This window comes from Leopardus geoffroyi, chromosome B2 (assembly GCF_018350155.1).
Source record: "Leopardus geoffroyi isolate Oge1 chromosome B2, O.geoffroyi_Oge1_pat1.0, whole genome shotgun sequence".
NCBI classification, from domain to species: domain Eukaryota; kingdom Metazoa; phylum Chordata; class Mammalia; order Carnivora; family Felidae; genus Leopardus; species Leopardus geoffroyi.
The window spans coordinates 142678154-142685208 of record NC_059332.1 but is presented as its reverse complement, the minus strand read 5'-3'; the positions used below and the strand labels follow the sequence as shown (position 1 = coordinate 142685208).

Below are 7055 nucleotides of genomic sequence, written 5' to 3'. Positions count from 1 at the left end.
CACCTGACCATGTGTAGATCTCAAGATCAGCTGTTAGAACTAGTATTAAAAAGCTTGAAGAGCTAATGTGTCAAAAATTGCTTTTTCTTCCCAAGTATAAATGTCACGTGAGTGAATAATGGGATGGCGGGATGGAGTCACAAACAGAATAAACTTCTATTTTTTTTTAATGTTTATTTTTGAGAGAGAGATAGAGCATGAGCGGGGGAGGAGCAGAGAGAGAGAGAGGGAGACACAAAATCCAAAGCAGGCTCTGAGCTGTCAGCACAGAGCCTGACGTGGGACTCGAACTCATGAACTGTGAGATCAGGACCTGAGCTGAAGTCAGAAGCTCAACCAAGCCACCCAGGTGCCCTGCTTCTATTTTTCTAATGAGCTTTATTAAGTACCTTGTTGGACCTCATTCAGGCTTTAAGAAAACAAAAGTCATTAAGATCTACATATTTCCCCACATTATTCCTTCCTCATACTACCCCTCTGCATTAATCCTTTCTAAGGATGCAATTTAGAAAATGTGACCTATTAATCTTATCAGAATTAGAATCCCTTAGGGGCGCCTGGGTGGCGCAGTCGGTTAAGCGTCCGACTTCAGCCAGGTCGCGATCTCGCGGTCCGTGAGTTTGAGCCCCGCGTCAGGCTCTGGGCTGATGGCTCGGAGCCTGGAGCCTGTTTCCAATTCTGTGTCTCCCTCTCTCTCTGCCCCTCTCCCGTTCATGCTCTGTCTCTCTCTGTCCCAAAAATAAATAAACGTTGAAAAAAAAATTTTTTTTTTTAAATAAAAAAAGAATTAGAATCCCAAGTCTGTTTATCTTGCTGTGTTAATATTTTTGGCTGGCCTTGCTTAATTATCATTGAATTTTGTTCCTTTCTGTCTTCTGCCAGGCTTTTATTTTCATTTTAGAATTTCCAACACGAATATATAAATCAAAATATCAATTTAGCAGAGAGGAAGAGTACTGCTCATAAAATTTTACCTCTCATAAAATGTTAGATTAAATATGAAGTTCTAAATTATGTTGTATGAATATTTGTTCTTTTTTTTTTTTTTTTCCAACGTTTATTTATTTTTGGGACAGAGAGAGACAGAGCATGAACGGGGGGAGGGACAGAGAGAGAGGGAGACACAGAATCGGAAACAGGCTCCAGGCTCTGAGCCATCAGCCCAGAGCCCGACGCGGGGCTCGAACTCACGGACCGCGAGTTCGTGACCTGGCTGAAGTCGGACGCTTAACCGACTGCGCCACCCAGGCACCCCTGTTCTTTCTTTTTTTAATATTTGTTCTTTCTTAAGAACACTTAACTTTGCCAAGTACTTGGGATTACACTTGGATATTACAATATTTGTGACTTTAAGATTTAATACTTATGAGACCCTTGCCAGGAACAAGCATGCAAGAGAATTCCATATATATATATTTTCTTAACTGTACAGCAAATAATCAAATAAGCAACCGACAGGTCAATTGGCATATTTGTGCACAGACTGTAATACAAAACAAGTTTGGATTTAGCTTTGGCGGGGGAGGGGTGTATATATGTCATAAACCAATCAGTTTCAGAAACATGAGAATCAAATAACTCATAAGGATGAAGAGGAAATTAATAATAAATTCTTTGAAAGGGAAACTGCAATTTTGTTGCATTTAAACATTGGAAGACAAATTATGATATTTGTAACCAATCCCCATGGTCATAGTCTTTGCCTCATTAAAAATTTTTCTTTCATTTTTATTTCCCTACTAGTCACATATGTTAATTGTAGGAAAAACAATCATCTGTACTCTCATCCAGGTGGAGTTTTGGTTTTGTTGTTTATAATTCCACAGTTTTCTTTGCATAGATACATACATTCATTCAAATTCAAGTATTCTTTCAATGAAATGTTAAGCACTCTGGTAATCAAAAACTGTTAACTTGTAGTTTTCTTTAGATTTAACCCATCCATCTGACACTGAAGGGAAATGAGACTTTTGAAGGAGAAAAGTGAAGGTTTCATTATTTTTTATATTAATGGATTACATACCACTTAACATTTGACATTTTTTTTAAGCTTATTTTTATTTGAGAGAAAGATAGAGAGCAAGCAGGGGACGGGCAGAGAGAGAGAGGGAGACAGAATCCCAAGCAGGCTCCACACTGCCAGCACAGAGCCCGATGTGGGGCTCAATCCCATCAACTGCGAGATCATGACCCAAGTTGAAGTCAAGAGTCAGACGCTTAACCGACTGAGCCACACAGGCTCCCCAACATTTGACATTTTAATGAAATTTAAGCATTTTCTCTACTAGGACACTACCACAGACGCTGGTGCCAGCAAATGTTCCTTGCCAGAGTAATCCATGGGCTTCTCAGTCACAAAAGCAAGGGTGAATAATGTCAGCTATGATCGTGGAATAAAACAAGGTATGATAATGGAATGATAGTTTTTAAAAAATGTTTATTTATTTTTGAGAGAGAGAGCACAAGCTGAGGAGTGGCAGAGAGCGAGAGGGAGACACAGAATCAGAAGCAGGCTCCAGGCTCCCAGCTGTCAGTGCAGAGCCTGACGTGGGGCTCGAGCTCCCAAACTGAGATCATGACCTGAGCCGAAGTCAGACCCTTAACTGACTGAGCCACCCGGGTGCCCCTGGAATGATACTTCTTACTTTGGGATAATTCTTCATCCAAAAAGGATTTGAGTCTGTACCTCCTACTGACTCCAGAAATTAATTACAAATTTATTTACAGACACAAATCTTCAAAACTTAAGATTATGCTTTTACATTATGTACCCACAGTGACTAAGCACGTCTTCTCTGGTCTTAGAATAGAGCCAAACAAGAGGACAACCACTAACAACCACGACATTGACAATGATCACTGTCTTTTGGTGACCGAATCTCAGTTCAGAGGGTTGCCTGATCAGGATAGGATTAGAACAAAGTAAGTGAATGTTCCCAAGGAACACCTGCAGGGAGGGAGAGCAACAGGATGGCCTTCATTTTATTTTTATCTACATAACGTGACTCCATGCCTCTGAAATTAGGGTATGTGCCCTCCTGGGAAGTACCCTGTCAGGTGCTAGAGAATACATGATGTCACTGGATAAACATAGCACATCCATCTCAGAACATTGATTTTTCTCAAAAGCTTGAGTTTTGGGGCGCCTGGGTGGCGCAGTCGGTTAAGCGTCCGACTTCAGCCAGGTCACGATCTCGCGGTCCGTGAGTTCGAGCCCCGCATCAGGCTCTGGGCTGATGGCTCAGAGCCTGGAGCCGGTTTCCGATTCTGTGTCTCCCTCTCTCTCTGCCCCTCCCCCGTTCATGCTCTGTCTCTCTCTGTCCCAAAAATAAAAAAATAAATGTTGGAAAAAAAAAAAAAAAAAAAAAAAAAAAAAAGCTTGAGTTTTGAGGGGCACCTAGGTGGCTCAGTTGGTTAAGCAACCGACTTCGGCTCAGGTCATGATCTCACAGTTTGTGAGTTCGAACCCAGTGTTGGGCTCTGTGCTGACAGCTCAGAGACTGGAGCCTGCCTCAGATTCTGTCTCCCCCTCTCTCTACCCCTCCCCTGCTCATGCTCTGTGCCTCTCTGTCTCTCAATAATAAATAAACATTAAAAAATTAAAAAATAACTTGAATTTTGAGTGTTTGCATTTTTGTCCCAGGCACAGGCAATAACTGAAAGCTAACTCCATGTTGCTAAATGAGGACTAAATCTGTCTTAGTCTACATAACCTGAGCTTTTTTTTTTTTTTTTATAATGTGAAGCCTGATTTGCTTTTTTTTTTTTTTTAATTTTTTTTTTTTTTTTTAACATTTATTTATTTTTGAGACAAAGAGAGACAGAGCATGAACAGGGGAGGGGCAGAGAGAGAGGGAGACACAGAATCTGAAACAGGCTCCAGGCTCTGAGCTGTCAGCACAGAGCCCGACGCGGGGCTCGAACTCACAGACCGTGAGATCATGACCTGAGCCGAAGTCGGACGCTTAACCGACCGAGCCACCCAGGCGCCCAACCTGAGCTTCTTATACAGTATCTGGCAGTTAGTAGGTGTGCAATAAATATTTGAATGAACGAAAAAGTGTGGATATTAATTGGATTTATTGTACTTAATGTTTTTATATAGACAATTTGGTGAAGACAATACTTTTCAAAGCCCATGATTGTCAATCAGCTGGTTGTGGTGACCACCTCCTCTCTGGGCTGTCCACATCCATCTAGGTGGCTACCTGTTATGTTCCTTTTTTTTTTTTTTTTTTTTTTAAATGTTTTATTTATTTTTGAGGGAGAGACAGAGACAGAGTATGAGCTGGGCAGGGGCAGAGAGAGAGGGAGACAGAATCCACAAAGCAGACTCCAGGCTCTGAGCTGTCAGCACAGAGCCCAATGCGGGGCTCGAACCCATGAACCACAGGCTCATGACCTGAGCTGAAGTTGGGACTCCCAACCGACTGAGCCACCCAGGCACCCCTGTTATGTTTCTACAATGCAACAGTTTTCCTGGCCACAGCTGGTTGGGCCAATGGGCCCTTCCTGGAAAATCAGGCAAGGGACCAAGAGATCTTAGCATCAATCTGGCAGGAATCTTGAACGGACAGATATGAACCTTACAGATGTGGGCCACCATGTTCTCTTTTGAATTTAAGAGTGAGAAGTAGAGGGGCGCCTGGGTGGCGCAGTCGGTTAAGCGTCCGACTTCAGCCAGGTCACGATCTCGCGGTCCGTGAGTTCGAGCCCCGCGTCGGGCTCTGGGCTGATGGCTCAGAGCCTGGAGCCTGTTTCCGATTCTGTGTCTCCCTCTCTCTCTGCCCCTCCCCCGTTCATGCTCTGTCTCTCTCTGTCCCAAAAATAAATAAATGTTGAAAAAAAAAATTAAAAAAAAAAAAAAAAAAAAGAGTGAGAAGTAGAGAAAGTTGATCCTTGGCTGGAAGGAAGGAGGGTGTGTTGGAGAGAGGCCAGGAGGTCTTTGGTCTTAGCTTGTACATGAAGCTCAGCAGCTCCTTGTCCTTGGGTTTTTGTTTTTTTTAAATCACCCACTTAATAATAAATTCTTCCTTTTTTTTTTTTGCTTAATCTAACTGATGTGTGTTTCAGTTAATTAGAACTGAAAGAGATGGGGTGCCTGGGTGGCTCGGTCGGTTAAGTGTCTGACCCTTGATTTCAGCTCAGGTCATGATCTCATGGTTTGTGAGATTGGGTCCTGGGTCCGGCTCTGCGCTAACAGCAGGTAGCCTGCTTGGGATTCTCTCCTTCCCTCCTCTCTCTGCCCCTCCCCTGCCCCCCGCCTGAAAATAAATAAATAAACATTAAGAAAAAAAAAAGAACTGAAAGAGGTAAGTTTATATGCTGGTGAGGAAACTTTCAAGTTGTTCAGTACTTATTATTATTATATATCTATTATATATTAAATATATTATTAGGAATTTACCCCCAAATTTATTTATTTGAGAACCAGTGGAGGAGGGGCAAAAACAGAGGGGGACAGAGAATCCAAAGTGGGCTCCGAGCTGACAGCAAAGAGCCTGATGCAGGGCTCGAATTCATATACCGTGAGTGAGACATGACCTGAGCCAAAGCTGGACACTTAACCAACTTAGCCATCCAGGTGCCTTGGTTTAATGTGTTTTATAAGATTGACAAAACACTCCATTCCATGTCCTAGGTGAAGTTCATCCAAATCTCTTGTGGATTCTCCATGACACTAAATGAATTCTGTTTACGTTTCTCTCATGGTCCTGCCTTTGCTGTTTTTCTAAGAAACTAAATTTCTCTTGACTTAACAAAATCAGAATGTCCAAAGACCTTGTGTAGGTACAGATGTTTCTGAGAGTTTTAGGGAGATAGAGCAGTGACTATTACCATTACGTAAACAAGTTAGCACTGAATTTTAGACATCCCCTCAGAAAGACCCTGCCTGAGAACTGATCTATTGACATAGCTTAATAATTTGCTTCATTAAAAAAAATTCTGGGGCGCCTGGGTGGCTCAGTCGGTTGAGTGTCCGACTTCTGCTCGGGTCATGATCTTGCGGTTTGTGAGTTTGGGCCCTGTGTTGGGATCTGTGCTGACAGCTCAGAGCCTGGAGCCTGCCTCGGATTCTGGGTTTCCTTCTCTGTCTTCCCCTTCCCCGCTCAGTCTCTCTGTCTCAAAAATAAATAAACATTAAAAAAACTCTGCCACATGGTAAATACCAAATAAACAAAAGACTAAAACATCCTACGGTGAACTTATTAAGAGTGCTGCCATTACTTTCCTCCATCCAACTGAAGGATCTAAACGTAGCTAACTTCTGTCAGTAGTAAGATTCTGCAACTATTTGGGGAATTGGTTATTTATTTAGTGGATTTTAATGAAAGCTGCTTCCTTGCTGGATAGGCTCAGCCATCTCCTTGGCAGTGTAAGGGAACAGGTATGCTGACAGATTAGCTTCCTGAAAACCAAGTAAGACCCCCAAACAAAACCTACTCGAAGTCTCTACTGCACACACAAGGCCAGGGGTTCTCAGCGCTGGCTGTGCATTAGAAACATCAGGAAAGCCTTTAACAAATGTTGATTTTTGGTTCCCATCCTAGAATAATTACATCTGAATACTGGGGGCTGAGGACAGGAATCAGTTTTCATTATGCTCCCATGTAATTCTACACTTGATCTTAGCCAAAAGGCCAAGAAGCGATTGGTCCCATGTAATTCTAATGTGTTCGAGAACTCAGAAGAAAAACTTTCCTCTGAAATAGAAATGCTACTTCGTATTTTTAATAAAATATCATGAAAGTAAAAAAGCAAGTGTCAAAGCAATGTGATCTCACTGGGACAGGGGAGTGGGGACTGTTCTTATATTTTTAGAAAAGGTCTGAAGAGCATCATCAAATTTTAATTAGGGCTATTCCTGAGTGGTGGGATTACGGATGGATTATATTTTCTTTTTTTTGCCTCCCTTTCCAATCTACCTGAGATGACTGTGTATTGCTGGTAAAAAAAAAAAGATAACTTCAATTAAAAATAAAGAAGATACCAGTGGACCTTGTCTTCATTAAACATACACAGGCTGTGACAAGATTAAAGACAGAAATGTAACC

At 42.0% G+C, this 7055-nt stretch overlaps 1 non-coding gene across 1 annotated transcript; it reads right to left on the bottom strand.

Moving 5' to 3' along the window:
- Nucleotides 1–6471: 6471 nt before the first annotated feature.
- On the bottom strand, nt 6472–6653 carry LOC123610098. Its single transcript, XR_006718108.1, has one exon. It is a non-coding gene; the product is annotated as a U2 spliceosomal RNA (small nuclear RNA).
- Between the last annotated feature and the right edge of the window lie 402 nt (nt 6654–7055).